A 24,230-nucleotide genomic window follows, 5' to 3' on the forward strand; every position below is an offset into this window, starting at 1 on the left:
CCCAGAGCCCGACGCGGGGCTGGAACTTGCGGACCGCGAGATCGTGACCTGGCTGAAGTCGGACGCTTAACCGACTGCGCCACCCAGGCGCCCCCAGATCATCTTTTTAATGAGAGCACTGGAGGAGCATCGAATGTTGTTCTCACCAACATGTTTACCCAGGAACTCCAGACTGCAAGTGGAATGATTTATATTCCTGGGAGATCCCAGTAAAAAATGTGCACAATACCCTTTAATTTGATCTGCTTTCCCTGTTGCATCTAAATATTTAGGGCAAATAGAAAATAGTTCTGATTTACAGTCTCTATAAAAATTTTAAACAACCTAATAGGACATTTGATCATGAAATTGCCTGAAATAATGTTGGTGGTAGTCAGCCATATTTCTTTGAAATGGCCTGTAACTTCAGTGCAAACCCCCAAACATGGATTTTTTTCCCTTGCTAATAACAGCCTTATTAATAAAAGAATGATTTTCTTTACAGATCTTCACCAGCTGGGTTCCGATGCCTTTGTTCAATAAAGGTAGAGATAATAACTGTCTCTAAAAAGAAAATGTGCCAAGGTTCCCAGGAGAAGTGGTGGAAACAAATCTTTTATTAAATCATATCAAATTGTGTTTCTTGTTTACTTTTCTCATTTTGTAAGTCACAGTCATATCTGCTAGTTTTGGTAAACCTTGCCTCACAGTCGTAAAAAAAAAAAAAAACAAAACCTAGCAATTTGGAGGCTTGGTGTTCTTAAAGCTAAATGCTGTGTGATCAATCGGGGTGATAAATTTCACACAATTAACTGCCGTGATGACATTTCTGAGTCTGTTCGTCTATTTTCCCCCGCTGACATCTTAGGAGATTGGTTAACTTCTGCCTATATTTGCAGATGTTCTATGGATGCCTAGAAAAAGAACAGCAGGAAAATGTAGTCAATATCTGGAGTTTTTACCTGTTCACAAATCTGTGACCCTTAGAGTAGTAACATCTCTATTTTCCTTTGAGGGCAGGTGGCTCACATAGGCTAGCTCTATTCCTACTGCGAGGAGAGGCGTATGACCCAGACCTGGCCAATCAAAACATCCTTGCTCAAGGTGGACCAATCAGAGCCAGTGAGAATCCTGGGACTTGTGCTACGACTACTGGAAATGAGAACTTTTTTGATTGGAATTCGTTAAAGAACGAGATATAAACCTGCTTATGGTTATCTTCCCGCTCCATGGGAAGAGTACTCTCGAAGGAAGACAGGACAGAGAAAGACAGCCAAGAAGTGGAGGAAGACAGATTCCTGATGAGATCACTTGAATTCTTGAGTCTAATTATGCCTGAAGTTTTACTCATCAATTAGGCAAGCTAATCAATTTTAATTTTTTGCTTAAGTCCGTTTTGTTGGCCACTTGCCTCCAAAAGAGTCTTAAACACTTGTGTTTTATAACTTTCAGTAAAGTCTCATATGTAGGAGAGCATGTGCAACAGCAGCATTACCCATGTCTACAATAATAGATCAGCCCTTTTTCTCTCGTGTTCTCAGTGGTCACCATTGTATAATGGACTGTCTTCAGGTAGGTGCACCTGCTCCAGGCCACAGCTCATCAGAGGGCCTTGGCCCAGCATATCTCCTGTCTTTCCAAGAATTGTCATTGCTAGAATTACTCATGGTTGTCCCATATTCAAACTCTGTGGATATGGGATTTGTGCTATGCCCTGTCCTCCCCCTGCTCTACCCCAGGGGCTCAGTAGTTCCTTGTGAATGTAGTTGTGCTTATCTGTGCCCTAGAGAATTCAGAATGAGATTTCCTGGCAGCTGGCCACTGGTATCTTCTCCCAGCCTTGCATCTCTAAGATCTTGGGTCCATTTCTAGTTCTTTCTTTGTCTTGCTCAGATTAAGCAATCACCGGGGCGCCTGGGTGGCTCAGTCGGTTAAGCGTCCGACTTCAGCTCAGGTCACGATCTCACGGTCCGTGGGTTCGAGCCCTGCGTTGGGCTCTGTGCTGTTGGCTCGGAGCCTGGAGCCTGCTTCCGATTCTGTGTGTCTCCCTCTCTCTCTCTCCCTCCCCCGTTCATGCTCTGTCTCTCTCTGTCTCCAAAATAAAAAAAAATAAAAAAATAAATTAAGCAATCACCTTATTTGAATGGGAGAGTTGATGTAGACAGCGATACAGGCTAACGTTTGTAATGTGCTTTTTGCATATCAGACACCGTGCTTGGCACATTCATGTGTGCTCAGTCCATCTTGTGAGTTTCCCATAACCCTTAATGTATTCTTCTATTTAATACTTTTTATGGTCTTGACACTATGTTTTACCAGTATAGCTAATTTAATCCTTACAGAATCAGGACAGAGGTATCATTATCTCCATTGATAAGATGAGATTGGGAAAGTTTAAGTAGTTTCCCAATGTATGCAATGAGGAAGTGGTGGAAACAGGATTTCAACCCAGGACAGAATGACTCCAAATCCTGTTTTCTTACTTCCTTCACTAGCACTTACTACGTTGTAGTTATTGGCTTGTGTCTCTCTCTCTCACCTGTGAACTCCCTGACCTCTCAACACTCATGTGTTATCTTTGGACCCCAGTACTCCCTCACTCTAGAGTCTTGCTTAGAGGAGTAGGTTCTCAAAAACTATAGACTGACTGAAGAAATCTTCACAACAACTCTGGAAGGTGAGTATTTTTCTTTCCATTTTACACATGAGCAAATTTAGGCTTAGGATGGTTAAAGGACTTACCCAACGCCAGGAACTAGCATTCACAAAATATAATCCTATAATCCTGAAATGTCCTGCTTCAACTGAGAATTGAGAAAGATATTCTATAAGCTGAAGAGAGGGGTCTTTGGGATGTTCATTCATCCAATATAGATAGGTTAATGAAGGCTCCATTAGGGTGGATTACCATGCAGAAAGCGGTGCAGACATTTTATGAAAGGGAGCTGCATGTATGTTACTGAATCTGCTCTTGAGCTCCTTATAACTTGTGAGCAGGCAGAACACTGCTTAATGGTGCTGGACAAAGCTCAAGTGAAAATGGCTCCAGTGGGGAAATCTTTTATGGAAACTGAAATGATTGTTTTAGGAATCCGAATTGTAATTTTTCACTTCTTAGTCTCTGGTCTCTTGAGTCCCGGTCTATATCATGGGCGTATTTCATAATGGAATTCTGGTGACTTTGCCCAGTGTAAGGGGCACTGCAGTGGCAGGCAGGCAAGCTCAATGTGTGGAGGGAGGCAGCAAGTTAGATATTTAGAGGCAGAGACTAGGACTTTGTTAGATGGAACCGACAGATCTAAAGGGCACCTCAAGGAAACACATTTCTCAGGGCATCTAAGAACATGAGAGCTGAGCCCAGGGTCTGATGTAGCTCTCTCTGTTTGAAAGCACTGACATTCTGTTAAGCTAATGATGAGTTTTCTTCTCTTTTCTCCCAACACCAAGACTAGGCAAAAAAAAAAAAAAAAAAAAAAAAAAAAAAAATGCAGGGGAAGAAAGAACAAGAAACAATTTCCAAAGTCTTCAGGGTCCGTAGGCTGGCTTTTGAACTAAGTCACACTGCTGTCATCCTCCAGGCTGCTTGTACTTTTGCAGTAGTCATTGGCAGATTAATGAGTTTCATGAAAGTTAAGAGAAAATAGCAGCTGGAAATAGCACTAAAAGTTTCAAGGACATTTTGGGGGAGGGGGTGAAATACGTCGTCACCCTCATGCACTCATGGAAGCATGTAGGTTATGTCATTAGCTAAAAATCCCAGCCATGAAGTCAAGAATGCATATAATTTACCCACTCACTTACCCACCAGCCATCCATCCATCCACCCACCCATCCATCCATCTATCCACTGATCCATCCATCCACCCACCAACCACCCATCCATCTAGCCATTCATCCATCCATCCACCCACCCACACATCCATCCATCCATCCATCCACCCACCTACCCGCACATCCATCTACCCATTCATCCTCCACCCACCCACCCACCTACCCACACATCCATCCATCCACCCACCAACCACCCATCCATCTAGCCATTCATCCATCTACCCATCCATCCATCCATCCATCTACCCACCCACCCACACACATCCATCTACCCATTCATCCTCCACCCACCTAACCATCAATTTTACCCATCCACTTAACATTTAACAAACACAGACAATGTGCCAGGCATTATCTAAGGCTACCAGTATTTGGTTCTCTGGAACTTTCAAGACTGCGTTTTTTTGCTATAATATAATTTCAGAAAGCAAATTTGCTGTTGGGAGCTTTCGTTACGGTGAAGCAAAATGGCATATTTCGTTTCTATAGATTTTGACTCTTATATAACTGTACACTTGGCACTGAAAATCTTATGCAACTTATTTGGGAAAAGATGGTCTACAGTACAAGTTGCTGCATCATGCAGAAAGACGGGCCGCAAGAAACAGTTTTTGTTTAGGGTTTGTTTTTCAGGAGAAGCTGTGAAATTGTTGAGCTGAAGTTGTTTTGCTTGGTCAGGTGTTACTAGTCCACTAAAAATAAGCCTGTATTAGTGGACATCTTAGAAACTAAGAAAGCTCAGCTGCAAGGGAATTAATAGACTTGTACTTTGTTACGCGCTACCACATGGAACTTCACTGAAGTTCTCTGAACACGAGTGGTAGACAGTGATGCTAAGTGTGAGGAACCGGAGGCACACGGCCTGTTTCAGATCTCTGACCTTCCACTGATTTGCTCCACGGCCTGGGAAAAGCTGCCAACCCTCTCTGTTTTTAAAACAAAAATAGGACCGACATCAATACTTACATTCATGGTGTTTTTTCTGAGCATTAAATGTGACAGTGCTCATTTTTGGTGAGCAAGGTAGGTACTTCAGGGACACAGAGTAGATATATTCAGATTTGCTGGTCAGAGCGAGTTTGCCATGATTTTCTTTCCTTTCGTTATGTTCTCCTCCTTCTCCTATTCTTTCTTTTGCTCCTCCCACACCACGAGTGTTTCTTCTAGCATATGGAATGGAGATTTCTCTAGTTCTCCTTTCATATGTTAATTTACAATTATGTATATAATTGATAAAATATATAGAGTTGGCTTTGACTAATTTACATAAATGGTAAAACCCACTTATGGGTTTAAAGGTTACCTCAAACCTCACTTTTTCCCACTCAACACTGTATTTTTGACATCTCCTCATGTTGTATGTAAATCTAATTCAGTACATTCTGACTGTGGCCTGGGGGGTCAACATATGCATAGACTATGATTTGCTTATCCATTCCCTTAGTGATGAAAGAACAATTTCAAAGTCTTTACTGTCACAAGGAAAACTATGGTGAACAGTCTCACGCATGCATCCTTGTGGTTTTGTGTAAGAGTTTCTCTGAGGCACATATCCACCCACGGGGATTGTTGGGTAGATGAACAGTTAATTGCCCTGAGTACTGAGAGATTGCTGCTTGGAATGGCTGCTTAGTTTACACTTCTCCCTAGCCCTTGATGTTCTCTGACTTTGTAATTTTTGCCAATACGATGGATGTAAAGTGGTATCATTGTTGGTTTAATTTGCTTTTCTCTGATTACTAATGAAGTTGAGTATCTCTTCATATACTTGTTAGCCATTAGTGTTTCCTCTTCTATTAATTTTCTTTTCATAGACTTTACCCTTTTTTCTATTGAGTTTCCTGATTTTTTCCTGCTGTGTTGTGGAGGTTTCTGTAGATTTCAACACCAGCCAAGTTTTAGACATTGTACACATCTCGTGGTCCACAGTAGTGTTCAGTGTGTAGATTACGTCCTTTTCTGGGCAGAAATCGCAATGTTAATGCAGTTGAACACTTCACGTTTTCCCCTTATAGCTGGCTCTTTTTAGATCTTGCTTTAAAATCTGTACAATTGTAAAGTCACAAAGATATTTCCTCCATTTTCTTCTTTTTTTATATGAAATTTATTGTCAAATTGGTTTCCATACCACACCCAGTGCTCATCCCAAAAAATGCCCTCTTCAATACCCATCACTCACCCTCCCCTCCCTCCCAACCCCCTTCAACCCTCAGTTTATTCTCAGTTTTTAAGAGTCTCTTATGCTCTCCCACTCTAACCTCTTTTTTTTTTCCTTCCCCTCCCCCATGGGTTTCTGTTAAGTTTCTCAGGATCCACATAAGAGTGAAAACTATCTTTTGCATTCAGGTGTGAAGGAAGGAATCCAATTTTGTTTTTCCCATACAGGGAATCAATTTTCCCAACAAAATCTACCACACAATTCAATCTTTCCCAATTGGGTATAATGCCAAGTCTCCTATACATGTAGGACTGTTTCTGGAATCTCTGTGATGCTTCATTGATTTATTTATCTGTTCCTAAGACTACACCACACTTAAAAAAGAATTACTGTGACTTAGTGATAGGTTTTAGTATTCAGTAAAATGAATCCTACTACTATTCCTGTTTTTTTTTTTCAAAATTACCTTACATATTCATGCCTTTTATATTTCTGTATATGTTTTAGAATCAGTTTTTCAAATTCCTCAAAAAGCTCTGCTGGACATTTGAATAGAACTGCATTAAGTCCACGGTTTAATGATGGGGGGAAATTAATATGCTTACAATGTTAAGTTATCCTATTTGTGAACTTGGTGTTTGTCTTACTCTATTCAGGTCTTTTTTTTTTTTTTTTCCAACGTTTATTTATTTTTGGGACAGAGAGAGACAGAGCATGAACAGGGGAGGGGCAGAGAGAGAGGGAGACACAGAATCGGAAACAGGCTCCAGGCTCTGAGCCATCAGCCCAGAGCCTGACACGGGGCTCGAACTCCCGGACCGCGAGATCGTGACCTGGCTGAAGTCGGACGCTTAACCGACTGCGCCACCCAGGCGCCCCTATTCAGGTCTTTTAAAATGGTCTTTATAAGAGCTTTTCTCCATGAAGCTTCAGTGCATTCATTTTTGTGGGGAGGTGTATTTAAGTCCTACATACATTTTTGTTGTTGTCGCTATAATGTTTTAATATCCTGTACAATCCCTGGCACATAGTGAGTGCTCAGTAAATGGTACTTATTACTATTGTAGCTATTATAAAAGGGAGAAAATCAGGAAAGTCTTCACCTGTCTTTAAGAGTCTGTCATGATGTTCTGCAAATAATATGGATGTGGAGCCAGACACACCTGTGTTCTGCTTCTGATTCCACCATTAGCTGTGTGACCTTGAATACTTTTTTGAATTTCTGGGCCTCTGCTTTGGCTTTAGGGGGAGTAATGTTCATCCTACCAGTGTTCTTGGTATGGTATGAGCATAAAAGGAGATCATGAACTAGTAACACACACAATGACTGGCATATAGGTGATCAGAAAGGAGTTTCTTTCTCCCCCTAGTGAAGAGGTGAAAAGTTTGTCATGTAGCTGCCTCATTTCCCCATGAAACCATCTCTTCATTTGAAATCCACTTCCAAACTTTGTCTTTTTTGGCCAGATGGACACAGAGAGTGGGCATACATGTTAAGAAAAATTGAAAAGAAAAATCTACCTTCCTAGAATCCCCTTTTAGATGACACTTTAGCCTTTCTTTCTTTAGAATATAAACTTGAGGAAAGGAAGCACAGTTAACTCCACATAATCCATCTGACTTCAGGTGGTTTTATTCAAGCCAGTTGTGGTTAGTCCATTTCCCTCCTTAGTGATTGGCTCAGGGATGGGCTGGCCCATGCCAATCTGGGCCAATGAAACGCTAGGAGGGCCTTGATGAGGGCTTCTGGGAAAAGAAATCCAGTTTTTCTCCTTCACTGTGCTGGGTTTAAAGAGGCTCACTGCCCTGGTTTCTGGTGGCCGGCACATCAGTGAGACGATGTGGGATGGGGATGAAGGATGGGGATGAAGCCCACGCTGTGGGATAGGGCAGGGCTGTGGTGTGCAGAGAAATTCTGAGTTCTGATGTCAATGTTGAGCTGCTGCCTTGGCAAAGTTGAAGGTCCCTTCCCCCTCAACTCCCTGTTCTGTCATAATACTTAATTTAGTCAATTTAAGTAGTGTCGAGAACTGAATTGTGTCCCCTCAAAATTCATAGGTTGAAACCCTAACCCCAAAGTAGTTGGAGATAAGGCCTTTGAAGAGGTAAAATTGAATGAGATCTTTAAGGGTGGAGCCCTAATCCAACAGACTGCTGTCCTTGTAATAAGAGGAAGAGACACCAAGAGTTTGTGTGCACAGAGAAAAGACCCTGTGAGGACACAGAAAGAAGGTGCCATCTGCAAGCCAAGGCGAGAGGTTCCACCAGAAACCAACCATGCCAGCACCTGGACTTCCAGCCCCCTGAGCTGTGGGAAAGCCAGCCAGTGTGTAGTGTGTTTTGTTATACAGCCCTACCTAACTAACAAAAATAGGAAGAGATTTATTTGAAGGCTAAAGGACTACAGTGGATTCAAATCTCAAGTCTTTGGCATGAGTCTGCAAATAATTGATGCTCAAGAAATGTGTGATAATGAACATGAATGTGAGAATCATTCTGAATTTATAGAGTGCAGAGAATCACACGATTTTGTGTGCTCTCCATTGTTGGAGCTTCTGAATGGCCTTTTGGTACAAGTATAGACTTACTATTAGTGGTATCTTTTAGATGAGGAAAGTGGGGATTAACAAAGGTAAGTGAGGGGCACTATATATATAATTTATTGTCCAATTGGCTTACATACAACATCCAGTGCTCATCCCAACAAGTGCCCTCCTCAATGCCCATCACCCGCTTTCCCCCACCCCCATCAACCCTTACTTTGTTCTCTGTATTTAAGAGTCTCTTATGTTTGCTTCTCCCCCCTCGTTGTTTGTAACTATTTTATTCCCCCTACCCTTCCCTCATGGTCTTCTGTTAAGTTTCTCAAGATCCACATATGAATGAAAACATATGATATCTGTCTTTCTCTGACTGACTTATTTAAGCACCCAACCCCTGATTAGATGATCTCATGATCTGTGTCATGTCATGATCTCATGATCCGTGAGTTCAAGCCCCGTGTAAGGTTCTGTGCTGACAGCGCAGAGCCTGCTTGGGATTCTCTCTCTCTCCCTCTCTCTCCATCCCTCTCTCATTTGTTCTCTCTCTCTCACTCTCTCTCTCTTAAATTAAGTGAATAAACATAAAAAAAACCCAAGGGTAAATGATATGCTTGAGTCTGAGTAGATAGATAAATGGTGTGAATGGGATAAGAACCAAGGATTTTTCACTCCTATTTTGGTACATTTTGTAATAAGCTGGATCTCCACTAGGCTATGAGAAACTTGAGGTGCGAATTACATCTTACACATTTTTTGTAGTCATAACTCTCTAGCAAATGATCTGTTTGTTAATGGGTATTAATATGTATTAGAAGGATAAACATGAATAAATGTTATAATCTTGTATCATCAAAGCAGCTCTCACGAAATGGCAGGGGAAATGATACCTCCGTCCAGAGTGTTTTAACAATGTCCAACAGTGGCTGTGTCCCATCTCAAAGGCAATAGTCATGGGTGTGGTTTATTTGTACATCTCTATGTCCAGTTCCAAGCACAGATGTAACAGGCAATGATGACATTGTAAAGGTCATGCTGCCTACTGAATCCTTTCAGACATGGAGGAAGGAGTCAAGAAGCAAAGGCAGAAGAGGCAGTTTAGACCTGTCATATTGGGTACCCCTGGGAGCAGTTTGCACTCAACATGTAAATCACGCTCAGGGTCTGTCTGGTTAATACAAAGCCTTTAGTGCCATTTGCTTCTCCATCGGCATACTGATTATGACACATGGTCATTGGGTTTATCAATAACGTGCCCCATAAATCCAGTTAGCATTTTCTTCTGGGTGCCGCACCTTGGGAAGCTGCTTAAGTACCTTGAAGGTCCTTTGCCAGCTCTGGCCTTGAATCTCAAGGAGGGTCTGAGGCACTTCAGACTCTTGACAGAGTATAACAGGGCTGTGATTTGAGCCCTTTCTCACTGTCAGGAAACTCTTCCAATGATCTGAAATTTAGATGGGAACCTCTCCTCCCATGAAGTCCTGTCATTCTTAGAAGGAGTCTTGGTGTTACAGGAGTAGTTGTATTTGGTCATTGGCTATTTTGTTTGCTCTGTGTCACTTCCTTTGGGGAACTACCCTTTCCCTGTGTTGCATGGGCTCTGAACTCTGCCCCCTGGCTACAGGGCCGAGTCAGTGGCCCACGCTTTGCAATCTGAGCTCTCTCATGTCAATCTGAATCTTGAGCCAAGACACGGGGTGAGAGGTGATTGAAGCAAAGTCATTTATGTTTGAGACTGTTGATGAGTTTCTGCTTCTGTCCCTCTGATGAAATTATAAGATCTTTAAAGCATACATCATGAATATGGTAAATACATTGATAATATATATACATTATGAAAGGAGTTACCCCATCTTAATCCCATTTTTGATTAATATATCCATCCATGTCTATATATTAGCATATAGATATTTAGCTCTCCCGTTCATTTCTATGACCTTTCAAGTATCCTTTCAATAACTAATTCATTCTTTCTTGAATGTGTTAGGATAGGTTTCTATTGCTTGCTTTAAAATCCTCCTAGTGTTACCGATGTAGATGGCACATGATAGTTTGTTCTCTTATTTTTATTTTCCAAATTAAATACCTTTAGAATACCTTTGAATATAGCTTTGTTGAAACTTCTAATAATGATAATGTTGATGAAAAAATTTTCCTCTATTATTAACACCTTCATAGCCTAGAGAAATAGCATTAACAGTTTATGTTCCTGAGCATCCACTGTTTGATAAGTTCAGTGTTAGGAGGCAATATAGAAACCAAGAGCTTGGGGGCACCTGGGTGGCTCAGTCGGTTAAGCGTCCGACTTCAGCTCAGGTCACGATCTCGCGGTCCGTGAGTTCGAGCCCCGCGTCAGGCTCTGGGCTGATGGCTCAGAGCCTGGAGCCTGCTTCCAATTCTGTGTCTCCCTCTCTCTCTGCCCCTCCCCCGTTCATGCTCGGTCTCTCTCTGTCCCAAAAATAAATAAACGTTAAAGAAACCAAGAGCTTGGCCTTTATCCATGTTCAAATCTGGGCTCTCAGTTACTAGCCATGTGACCTTGGGCAAATTACTTAACCTCTCTGAACCTCAGTAGTCTCATTCGTAAAATAGAAATAATACTACTTATAGGGATATTATAAAGCTTAAATTAGTTAATACATGTAAAAACATGCCTAGTATATAGTAAATACGTGTTAGCCCATTATCGTTGGGTATTTCAGCTGAAAAAAAGAAATGGCATCTCCTTGAGCTGCTGTAACTTGCCCAAGGCCACACAGGTAGGGCACAGGGGGAGCTGGGATTAAATAAAATCACACTCCTGAGTGCCTTGTCTAGAGTCTGGCACATAGGGTCTCTCTTCACTGAAGCTGCCATCATTCTTCTAAGTGTCTCACGAGCCCAGATTTGACAGGGAAATGTATGAAAACTGCCCCAGGAAAAATTAAAAGCAGAAATTAGGCACCCTTTTCTCTCTCTGCTATCACCTTATGTGCCTTCCTTTCCCTTCTCCCTCCAGAGTGTCTGTCAAGTCCTATTTCAAAGAATCCCTGCTGAGGGTGCTGAGTGATAACTGGTCTATCAGCTGGCATTTAAGATGAAGCCTTTCCTTTGTCCGTTTACATTTCAGTGGGAAATTCCTGTGACCCTGCTGGCTTCCTCATCCAAAGCATTTAGGGGGCATTGGTCTCTCCCTCTTGAGAGACTCTGGAGGTGTCCCTTTTGGAAGAGTTACTCATCTTTGCTGAGGTCTCATTAATTAACATCTTGCCTCAGGAAGGCCAGTATGCCTGAGTAATGCTTTCTACCGTGCGTTACAGAAGACGTACATTTGCTATGCTATGCTAAGGGGAAGCAAGTATGTCAAGGGCAGGTCCTTACGGAATGAGAACGTTGGAACACACGCACGTGTGTGCGTGTGTGTGCACAATTAACAATCTATTTAGTCCCAGGTGGTGCCGTTGGTGCCATGTAGTATTTCATTAACAGCATTATTTAATTGCATTCTCATAGCGGTCTTGAAAATTTGTTACCATTTTCCAATTTTATGGACTAAGAAATTGGGGCTCTCTAGTGGGCCTCTGCTGTCTCATTCAACATTTACCCCTTGTCATTAGCATGCAGCTCAAGTAGATTTGACTTGGGGCTTTTTGTGCCTGAGAACTGGCCAGTCTGAATAGCCTATGCTTCTGCCTCTTTTATTGGTTCAGAGATGGGCATAGGAGGCCAATAAGAACCAGGTATGGAACTTTTGTTGGAGATTTAGGGAATATGCTGTCTTTTTTTCTTGGCTCGGGTGGCTCAGGCTATAGAATGCGAGCCTATAGGAGACGGGGACATCTTAGCCTATCTGAGAATAAAACCTACACCAAGGAAGGAAGTGAAAAACGAGAGAATGGTTCCAGGTGTTACCGTTTGAGCCCCTGAATCCAGACGTGCCTCATGCTAAAATATCCCCGGACTTTTCAGGTGAATCAACAAAGTCATTTCTGCACTTAATCCAGTTTTGATCTGGGCTTTCTGTCACTTGCCGTGAAAAGAATCCTGATAAATATAGGCTCAGAGGGTGTTGTGGACTGAGTGTTTGTGTCTCCCCTCACAAAGTTCATACATAAAATGAAGCCTTAACCCCCACGTGATAGTATTTGGAAGTGGGACCTTTGGCAGGTGATCAGGTTTGGATGAAATCTTGCGAATGGTGTGCCCATGATGGGATTAGTGTCTTTACAAGAGCAGGAAGAAGCCATAGGTCTTTCTACCTCCACCATCTGAGGACAGAGAGACGACGGCTCTCTGCAAGCCAGGAGAGAGTTCTCACCAAGGGACCAAATTTTACTGCACCTTGATCTTAGACTTCCTGCCTCCAGGAATAAAAAGGAATTTCTTTTGTTGAAGCCACACAGGTGGTTAGGGCCACTGGAGCTGGCTAATACAGAACCCAAGACTGCCTAGGTCCAAATCTTGTCTTTTTAACCCCCACGCCAACTGTCTGTGCCATTATACTTCCTACCCACCAAAGCACACAAATTTAACATATGGAAAAAGAACCTTTACACAAAGTGGCCTGAGGGTGGGGCTGCCCCCTCAGTAGGGCTAGAATGAGTCTGGAGACATAAAGCTGAAAGGGTAGTGTGAGGTCATGTCTACTTGGCAGATGGGTCCAAACACTTCCAGCAGGTGCAAGCTAATGTTTTCAACCCTGCCATCCTTTTTGTCCCACGGGCTAGAATCCAGCGTAGCTCAGGCTCATCAAGAGAATATAATAAAACACTTTTCTGAGAAAAGGACAGCTTTATTTCTGTCTAAAAGGCCACATTGAGAACCTCACTGGCAACTCTCCTTGCAGGAAAAGAGAAAAAGGATGGAGTGATGAATTAGTTCCTTACAACCCACTGACAGACTGATGGATAAACGCAGTGACAGACCCCAAATTGTATCTTCTGCAAGTCTCCCCCGAAGAAAAAGTCTTCGTCCTTTTAGACACTCCCTGAAAATGGCATGGAAATATGGCTGAAAGCCCCACTGTCTGAGGGACATACATTATTATTACTATAGCTATTTTATCAGAGCCAGGATTCAGGTGTTAAAACGCAAACATGGAGTGATTTGGTGCCACCAAGGCTCAAATAATATTCTTCCTGTGTCTCTCCTGTTTTGATAGCTGGCTGTACTGGCAACAGCTGTGCATCACTGGGGGCTTAATACAATTTAGGGTTACTGTTCTGACTACCTTTCTTTGTGGCCCAAATAAACAATACTTTAATATATATATTATATATATAATATATATATATACATTATATAATATATAATATATATGTGTGTGTATATATATATATATATATATATATATATAAAATACTGCACAGAAGTCCTATTTTTCTGCCTTCAAAATGTTTTTAACTGAAACCCCAGTTTAATTCTGGAAATTCCAATTTAATCCTGGATTCCAATTTAATTTGGTGGAGGATCAAGCACATCTCTACTCTCTGTTATACAGCAAGGAGTGGGATGCAGCGTTTTCCGTGATAAAGATAAATCCTAAACCTTAGAGTAGGGGGTTCTTGACCAGGGCCACACATGGGGAATCACCAGGGAGCTTGGGGAAAAAAAATTACCAACACTTGGGACCCTACCCAGAAGACTTGCATTTGCTTGATCACGGGGTGTGGCCTGACTGATGGGATTGCTTTTAAAGTGTCACAGGTGGTTCTCTTGTGCAGCCACAGCCCAGAAGCCCTGCCGTAAGCCGATTTCAAAGTTCCTAATTTTCCCCTTAAACAGCTTAAAGTATAGAAAATAAACGGTGTCTATGCCACAGGGATACTGGCTCCACCAAGGGTGCACATTGTGAGACCTTGACAAAGTGCTGGACCTCTGTGAGGTTCCGAAGTTCTCTCCTTTCTATCATTTGGGTAAAAGGAGTGCCTAACCCACAGGGTTGTGTGGTGAAGGTTGACTGAGGTAAGTGCGTAAAATGTGCCTGGCGGAGAGTAACATTTCGTAACTGTTGGCTCTTACGTTCACTATTAATGTTAGGACTGGTTTTCACAATCTTAGCAGGTGATAGAAACTAGTTTTATTTAAAGGGGGGGGGGGAAACTAGCTGACTCAGGTAACCCCACCTAGGAAAGTACAGGGGTGGGTGTGGCCCCGGGACAACTGGGTCCAAGGGGTCAACCCCATAGATTCTTTTCCTTCTCTCTCTCATTTCTGCTTCTCTTCTCAGCAACCTCAGGCCACGGGCCCACTTCTCTGCCAGGAGGAGACGACCATTCAGGCTGACCTGGCACACATTCTGGGACCAGAAAGGAAAAAGGTACCTGTATCACTCATTTCAGGTGGGAAAAATCCTGAGGAAAGATGAAGGTGCGTGGGAGTTCTCGTGACGGCTGGATTATCACTGTTACCAGAAGGAGCGTGGGGTGTGAGGAGCTGAGCAGACAAAAACAGTCGCGTCTACGACGATGAGAAGTCAGTTCTTATAATAATGACTATGTCCACTGAACAAATATTTGTTAAGTATCTATTATGGGCCAGACGTGGTTCTAGATGCTACTTGGTACAATGAGAAATGGACATCACATTAAAAAAAAAATACTGAGATAGAGTTTATACATGGTAAAGTTGTCTTTTTTTCTTTTGAGATACAATTCATAAACTGTAAAATTCAAACCTTTTTTTTTTTTTTTTTTTTTTTTTTTTTTTTTTTTAGAGAGAGAGCATGAGCAGGGGAGGCGCAGAGGGGGAGAGACAAACAGACAGAGACTCTTAAGCAGGCTCCACCATGCTAAGCTCGATCAGGTCTTGATCTCATGACCTGGGATCATGACCTGAGCTGAAATCTAGAGTGAGATACTCAACTGACTAAGCCACCTAAGCGCCTCTCAACCTTTTTAAGATATGTCATATTTTATGTCTTTTGATAGTCTTTTTATGTCTTTTGAAGTCATACTTTATTTTATGTCTTTTGAAGTCAGGAAGTGTTGGTCCTCTGACATTGTTTTTTTGGGTGAGTTTTGGCAACACATCCAGTGGCGATCAAGTAAGATATGGAACATTTCAGACATCCCTCCAGATTGCCTCTTGTGTCTTTGTGGTCAGTCCCTCTGTACCCCCTGCTTCTGGCAAACACTGATCTGCCTTCCGTCTGGGTAGTATTTCCTTTTCCAGACTATCACTTAAGTGGAATTATACAGCACATGGCATTCTTTCACTTAGTATTTGAGATTCGGAAAGTTGTTGCTTGTATAAATAGGTCTTTCATTTCATTGCTGAGACTTAGTGCATTGTATGGGCATAGCAATTTGTTCACCCATTCATCAGCCTAAAGATATTTAGGTTGTTTCCAAGTTCGGGTCTCTATGAAAAAGTTGCCAGAATATTCTTAGACAGCATTTTGTGTAAACATGCACTTTTACTTCATTTGGTAAATGTCTAGGAGCACAGTTGCTGAATCATATGATAAGTGTCTGCTGGACTTTATAAGAAACTTGCAAAATGCTTTGCAAAGTGGCTGTACATATTGCATTCCACTTGAAATGTGTAAGTGTTCCGGCTGCTTTACATCCTTGCCAACATCTAGTATTGTCAGTTAAAAAGAAGAAAAGCCGGGGCGCCTGGGTGGTGCAGTCGGTTAAGCGTCCGACTAGAGCCAGGTCACAATCTCGCGGTCTGTGAGTTTGAGCCCCGCGTCGGGCTCTGGGCTGATGGCTCAGAGCCTGGAGCCTGCTTCCGATTCTGTGTCTGCCTCTCTCTCTGCCCCTCCCCCGTTCATGCTCTGTCTCTCTCTGTCCCAAAAAAAATAAATAAACGTTGAAAAAAAAAAAAAAAAGCCTTTCTAATGGGTGGGTGACGGTGTCTTGTGGTTTTAGTTCGTGGCTAATGGCACTGAGCTTCTTTTTGGGTGCTAATTTGCCGTTCCTTTTTTTTTTTTTTTTTTTGGTGAAGTACCTGTTCAAATCTTAGGCCCATTTTTACTGAGTTGTTTCTTATTGAGTTGTAAGTTTTCTCTATGTATTCTTGGTGTATGTTTAGATATCAGATATGGATTTTACATGTATTTTCTCCCATTCTGTGGCCTGCCTTTTTATTCTCTTAGCAATGTCTTGTTGAAGAGAATCTTAAAATATTGGTCAAGTTAGGTCTGTTAATGTTTGTTACTCATGGATTATGCTTTTGGTATCATACCTAAAATATCTTTGCTTGGGGCACCGGAATGGCTCAGCCCTTTAAGTGTCTGACTCTTGATTTCAGCCCAGGTCCTGATCTCCCAGTTTGTGAGTTCAAGCCCCACGTCCGGCTCTGCGCTGATGGGTTCCATATTGACAGGTGGTACGGAGCCTGCTTGAGATTCTCTCTCCCTCTCTGTCTGCCTCTTTCCTACACATGCTCTCTCTCTTTCTCAAAATTAATTAATTTTAAAAAAAGGTCATTAAAAAATATCTTTGCTTAATCCAAGATTACAGAGTTTTTCTGCCATGTTTTCTTCTAGAAGTTTTATAATTTTAGGTTTTATATTTAGGTTTATGATCCCTTTTGAGATAATTATTGCACATGATGTAGCATATAGGTCGAGATTCATTATTTTGCATATGGGTGTCCAATAATTATTCTAGTACCATTGAATTGCTTTTGTGCCTTTGTGAAAAAGGAGTTGACCATATTTGTGTGGGTCTATTTCTGGATTCCCTATCCTATTCTATTGATCTATGTGTTTATCTCTTCACCAATACCATTCTAGTTTTAATTACTGTGGCTTTATAGTAAGTCTTGAAATCAGGTACCTTGAGTCCTCCAACTTTGTTCACCTTTCTAAAAATTGCTTTTGCTATGCTAGTTCCTATACCTTTCGATAAAAATTTTAGAACTAGGTTGTTGATTTCTGAAAAAAAAAAAAAAATCCTATTGGGAGTTTGATTGAAGGTGCATTAAATTTACACTTGAGAAGAATCGGCAACTTAACAATGTTGAGTTTTTCAGCTATCTCATAAATGCTCATAAGTTTTGAAATTGGGAAGCTCAAGTCTTTGATCTTTGTTCTTTTTTTTTCACAAAGTTGTTTCGGCTCTACTGGACTTTTTGCTTTTTCATTTAAATTTTAGTATCCGCTTTCTGAAAAAAATAAGTCTCCTGGGATTTGATAGGAATGATGTTGAATCTATAGACCAATTTGGAGAAAATGACCATCATAATATTGGGTCTTTCAATTCATGAACATGGAATTCCTCTCCATTTATTTAGATACTTTTAAATGTTTGTCATCAATGTATGGGGCCCAACTCAGTCAGTTGGGCGTCCGAATTCAGCTCTGGTCATTATCTCACTGTTTGTGAGTTTGAGTCCCATGTTGGGCTCTGTGCTGACAGCTCAGAGCCTGGAGTCTGCTTAGGATTCTGTGTCTCCCCCTCTCTCTGCCCCTCCCATGCTCATGCTCTGTTTCTCTCTGTCTCTCAATAATAAATAAATGTTAAAAAAATTTTAAAAATAAATAAATGTTTGTCAGCAATGTATTATAGTTCTCAGTGTATAAGTATTATACTTGGTGACATTTATTCCCAAGTATCTTATTCTTTCTGATGCTACTGTGAATGGAACTATCTTAATTTCACTTTCAGATTATTCATTACTGGCATATAGAATACAATTGATTTTTGTATAGTGAGCTTTGGAGCTTGTGTTGTTGAAGGAATTTGTCCAATTCATCTAAGTGGTTGAATATTTTGGCGTAAAGTTGTTTATTTTATTTTATTTTTATTTTTTTTTTTTCAACGTTTATTTATTTTTGGGACAGAGAGAGACAGAGCATGAACGGGGGAGGGGCAGAGAGAGAGGGAGACACAGAATCGGAAACAGGCTCCAGGCTCTGAGCCATCAGCCCAGAGCCTGACGCGGGGCTCGAACTCACGGACCGCGAGATCGTGACCTGGCTGAAGTCGGACGCTTAACCGACTGCGCCACCCAGGCGCCCCCGTAAAGTTGTTTATAATATTCCCTTACAATCACCTTACTGTCTATAGTATCTGTAGTACTGTCACCTCTTTGATTCCTGTTACTGAGAAGTTATGTCTTTTCTGTCATTTTTTTCCTCAGTAAGTCCGTCTAGGGTTTATTAGATTTATTGATCTTTTTAGAGAACTACATTTAGGTTTTATTGATTTATTTTTTTTCCCTCTTGCTTTTCTGTTTTCAATTTTATTGATCTGCATTTATCTTTAGTATTTCCTTCCTTCTGATTGTCTTGGACCTAATTTCTTCTTTTTTTTCTGGTTTCTTAAGGTTTAAGCTTAGACCATGATTTGAGACCTTTCTTATTTTCTAACATAAATATTTAATGATGTAGGTTTCCCTCTAAACACTGTTTTATCTATGTCCCACAAATTTTGATGAGTCACCTTTTATTTTATTTTATTTATTTTTGTATTTTTAAAATATTTTTATTTATTTTTGAGAGAGAGAGAGAGAGAGAGAGAGAGAGCAAGCCAGGGAGGGGCAGAGAAAGAGGGAGGGAGACACAGAATCTGAAGCAGGCTCCAGGCTCTGAGCTGTCAGCACAGAGCCCGACACAGGGCTTGAACTCATGAATTGCGATATCATGACTTGAGCCAAAGTCAGATGCTTAACCAACTGAGCCACCCAATAATCTTTATTTATTATTACTACTTATTTATTATTATTACTTATCTTTAATTTTTATTTATTATTTTTTAATTCCAGTATAATAATTAATATACAGTGCTATATTAGTTTCAAGTGTACAGTACAGTGATTGAACAATTCTATGCATTGTTCAGTGCTCATCACAGTAAGTGTACTCTTAATCCCCTACACCAGTTTCACCCATTCGCCCATCCCCCCTGGCAAACACCAGTTTGTTTTCTATATTTAAGAGCCTGTGTTGTCTCTTTTTTTTCTTTGTTCATTTCTTTTGTTTCTTAAATTCTATATTTGATCCATTCTATATGTAGATCCATCCATGTTGTTGCAAATGGCAAGACTCATTCTGTTCTATGAATGAGTAATATTTCATTACATATATATATTTACCACATCGTCTTTATCCATTCATCTATGTACAGACACTTGGATTGCTTCCATAGCTATCTGGCTATTGTGAATAATGCTGCAATAAACACAGGGGTGCATGTATGTTTTCAAATTAATGTTTTTAGTTTCTTTGGGTAAATAATAGTGGAATTTACTGGGTCATATGGTAATTCTATCTTTAATTTTTTGAGGGACCTCCTTACTGTTTTCATAGTGGATACACCAGTTTGCATTCCCACCAACAGTGCATAAGGGTTCCTTTTTCTCCACGTGTTTGCCAAACACTTGTTCTTTCTTGTTGATTCTAGCCATTATGAGAGATGTAAGGTGATATCTCACTGTGGTTTGGTTTACATTTCCCTGGTGATTGGTGATGTTGAGTATATCTCTCCATGTGTCTGTTAGCCATCTGTATGTCTTTTTTGGAAAAATGTCCTGCTCATGGCTTCTGTCCATTTTTTAATTGTATTTTTTTTTTTTGCTGTTGTTTGTGTAAGTTCTTTACATATTTTGGATATTAACCCCTTAACATACGTATCATTTGCAAATACCTTTTCTCATTCAGTGGGCTTTTTGTTTTGTTGATGGTTTCTTTAACTGTGAAAAAGCTTTTTATTTTGATGTAATCCCAATAGCAAAACCCAAACTTTTAAAATAAGCAATTAGAGTATTACAATTTATTTGAAAAAAGAGAGACCAAGAGTGTATCTTTGAATATTCAGCCCCTCTAAAAAATTTTAAATAACTTGATATATTAAGAAACAACAGATTACTAGAGTAATCAAATTACTAGAGTAATCAGATTACTTAAGAAAGAACAGATTACCACGGTAACAAATGATAATAACAAGTAAAAACTTGGCAAAGTTACTAGCTACAAATCAAACTGCCCATATTATTTCTTTTTTTAATTTAATTTTTTTTTTTTTTAAATTTACATCCAAATTAGTTAGCATATAGTGCAACAGTGATTTCAGGAGTAGATTCCTTAATGCCCCCTTTCCATTGAGCCCATCCCCCCTCCCTCAACCCTTCCAGTAACCCTCAGTTTGTTCTCCATATTTATGAGTCTCTTCTGTTTTGTCCCCCTCCCTGTTTTTATATTATTTTTGTTTCCCTTCCCTTAGGTTCATCTGTTCTGTCTCTTAAAGTCCTCATATGAGTGAAGTCATATGATATGTCTTTCTCTGACTAATTTCGCTTAGCATGATACCCTCCAGTTCCATCCACATGGTTGCAAATGGCAAGATTTTATTCTTTAAAAAATTTTTTTAAAATTTTTATTTATTTTTGAGACAGAGGGAGACAGAGCACAAGTGGGGGAGGGGCAGAGAGAGAGGGAGGGAGACACAGAATCTGAAACAGGCTCCAGGCTCTGAGCTGTCAGCACAGAGCCTGATGTGGGGCTTGAACCCGTGAACCATGAGATCGTGACCTGAGCCAAAGTCGGACACTTAACCAACTGAGCCACCCAGGTGCCCCGGCAAGATTTCATTCTTTTTGATTGCTGAGTAATACTTCATTGTATATATATACCACATTTTCTTTATCCATTCATCCATCGGACATTTGGGCTCTTTCCATACTTTGGATATTGTTGATAGTGCTGCTATAAACATGGGGGTGCAGCACACCTGTGTCCCTTGGATAAATACCTAGTAGTGCAATTGCTGGGTCCTAGGGTAGTTCTATTTTCAGTTTTTTGAGAAACCTCCATACTGTTTGCCAGAGTGGTTGCACCAGCTTGCATTCCCACAAAATAATTCCTGAGTTTTACATATACCTTCCTTTTTGATTCAAAGACTATTTAGAATGATGTTTAATTTCCAAGTATTTGGAAATTTTTCAAATGTCTTTATGTTATTGATTTCTAGTTCAATCCTGTCATGTTCACAGAACATAATTTGTATCATTTCAATTTGATAAAGTTTGTTGTATAGCCCAGAATATCAGAATATCTTGTTGAATGGCCCATATGAACATGAAAAGAATGCATATTCTGTTGTGGAATGGAATATTCTATGTTAGTTACATTAACTTTGTTGATAGTTTTGTATATTCATACCGATTGTCTTTCTACTTGTTGTATCAATTGCGGAGAGAGAAACTGCAAAGTTTCCAAGTGCACTTGTGGATTTCTCTATTTCTCTTTTCAGTTCCTTCAGTTTTTGCCTCATGTGTTTTGAAGCTTTTCTGTTAAGTACACACACATGATTGACATACAGTTTTGAATAGTTATGGCATTGTATACATTTTTTAAATTCTTTTACTTTTAACCTTTCTGTGTCTTTATAGGTTCCTTATGGACAGCGTATATTTGTGTCTTCCTTTTTAAAATCCAATCTGTCAATCCCTGTCTCTTCATGTGTATATTTTGACCATTTACATTTAATGTCATTATTGATGTGGTTGAATTACAATACAGCCTCTGACTAGTTGGGAGTTAGTCTTGGTGTTCTGCTTTCTTTCTGCTGAGCTGTGGCAAACAAAAGAAGGGCTTATCCCATTTTTGGAGAGTAATAGTGCTAGTGGGGTTTTTAGTGGAGGCCAGCAGTACCCAGTTCATTCCACTTTCATGTTGATGTCAAGCAGCAGAAACAGCAATATGGCAGAATGACAAAGTGGCCAGTTAGTCAACAAAATCCCTGATGAGTATTATCTCATTAATGCAGTGAATATACTTAACACACTTCCAGTGTACAAATGAGAATATTGAAGCTCAGAATGACTTACGAGTGACCTGACCAAGATGATGCAGTGGCAGAGAGAAGATTTGAGCCCAGGTTTGTCAGAATCCAGTGTTTAAAATCTTAAACACTATGCGGGGCGCCTGAGTGTCTCAGTTGGTTGAGCATCCGACTTTGGCTCAGGTCATGATCTCGCAGTTTGTGAGTTCAAGCCCCGCGTCAGGCTCTGTGCTGACAGCTCAGAGCCTGGGACCTGCTTCGGATTCTGTGTCTCCTTCTCTCTGCCCCTTCCCTGCTCATGCTCTGTCTCTCTCTGTCTCTCAAAATATGAATAGATGTTAAAAAAATTTTTTTTAAAATCTTAAACACTATGTGAAATGGTTATAAATAAATAATTTGAAGGCATCTGCTATTGATCTCAATCCAAATCATTATCAACACGTCGGATGAAGGATGTAATGAAAATTTCAACCTTGTGAGAGTCCGTCCCTTCAAGGGAAGACAGCAAGAATTTGATATTGTTTGCCTTCGTTAGAAATCCAGTCATTGACAGGAGATGAGGAAACGCAACAGAGTTGAGACTATCAACTTGTACTGACACTGAATTGGTCAAGGGACACACCTGCTAATTTGCCCATTTCTTGGGTTTGTAGAGAAGCAGGGTACAGATGAGTGCTTCGGCAAAGGAGGGAGTCCTTTAAATGAAGAAGCAGAGTGATTCTGACATCTGCTAAGTGGATAAGTACACTGGCTCCACCACTCATTGCTTGGTTCTCGTTTTACGCTGTGGAATCCCTTTTAGCCAACGCTTGATCAAATCATTAACCCCTTGCAGAAATAAATTATGGGGAAGCACGTCCAGCGCTACCTCCCAAACTCAGAAAAATCAGGCTTTTTTTTCTGTTCTATGCTGTTTCCTGTCATGCATAATATAGCAAATTAATTAGTGAATCTGGCGGCATTTTGCTAATCCAATTTCTCTCCCTTGCTTGAGGTGAATTATGTTCATGCTTCAGTCACTTGAATATTACTCTTCCATGTTTGACGGAATTATGTTATCAGGTGATGATTATATTGCACACTATCTGATTCTAATTAAACCAGAAAATAGCGACATTGTAAAAGAGGAGAATGTTCCATAGTCTACACTCCCCACCCCCTGGCCGCTACATCTCATTTTTAAAGCTTTCCGAGCTGTGCTTGGGCTGTTTTCTGACGCTTACATTGCCTTAGTCTTCTCCAGACACAATGCCTTCTTGGGCCTGCTTCATCTAATATGTAACTTGTGTAAATTGATTCTTGGAAAGACATAATGTTTACACTTGCCTTTTTTTTTTCTTATCAGAAGCATGATACACAGTAGTGACTGTGATTATTTCAGATGATATCAAAGAAGAAAATGTGTTACTTTGTCAAAACCGTCCATATAACTTGGGGGGAAAAAAGTCTGTCGTCTGAGAGAAGAGAAACTCAAATTTTAGAGAGGAAGGGAGAACCAGCTTGCCAAGATGAACACAGGAAGAGATGTAATGTAGGGGTTGAGATCACAGGATTTGGGGCCTCAAGAGCTGGGTTTGAATTCTGGCTCTGTCTTCAACTGATACCATTTCTCTCTCGTTACCGCAATAATATGCGTTTCGTTAAACCAGGGTCCAGAGAGGTTAGTTGACTTGCAAAGGTCTAATGATGAGATAAAAAGGCCAGGGCTGGGAGGAAATTTTGCACATCATATTAAATGCCATGCCCTGATTCCACCAGGGCAGAGAATGAAAGAGAGTCCGTAGAAATTCCAATTAGAGTAGGTCATATAGAGTACGGATAGAAGAGTCCCTTTTCTCATGAGGGTAAAGATGTCTTTTTGTGGTAGACTACACTCAATATCCATGAACCCTTGGGATACTGATGGCAGAGAGAGGTTTCTAAAGCGTCAAGAGAACTGTGAGGTGAAATTTGCATCATGCTGCAAATGAAAGACACTTTGATGGTTGGCTGAAAAAAAAATACAGCACA

The 24,230-nt window shown here is 40.6% G+C and overlaps 2 long non-coding RNA genes across 4 annotated transcripts in view; both read left to right on the top strand.

The window, feature by feature from the left end:
* LOC123588856 overlaps positions 1–1,922 on the top strand; it is a 101,612-nt gene extending 99,690 nt beyond the window's left edge. Inside the window, exons 3-4 of one of the 2 annotated variants that reach the window (XR_006708040.1) lie at positions 485–524; positions 1,000–1,922. This is a non-coding gene — a long non-coding RNA (uncharacterized LOC123588856). The remainder of the gene's footprint in view (positions 1–484; positions 525–999) is intronic. The other variant, XR_006708041.1, reaches the window with a different exon arrangement.
* Positions 1,923–14,719: 12,797 nt separating this feature from the next.
* LOC123588855 overlaps positions 14,720–24,230 on the top strand; it is a 120,974-nt gene continuing 111,463 nt past the window's right edge. For both annotated transcript variants that reach the window (XR_006708038.1, XR_006708039.1), the window contains exon 1: positions 14,720–14,806. This is a non-coding gene — a long non-coding RNA (uncharacterized LOC123588855). The remainder of the gene's footprint in view (positions 14,807–24,230) is intronic.

Source organism: Leopardus geoffroyi, chromosome E3 (assembly GCF_018350155.1).
Source record: "Leopardus geoffroyi isolate Oge1 chromosome E3, O.geoffroyi_Oge1_pat1.0, whole genome shotgun sequence".
Classification (NCBI taxonomy): domain Eukaryota; kingdom Metazoa; phylum Chordata; class Mammalia; order Carnivora; family Felidae; genus Leopardus; species Leopardus geoffroyi.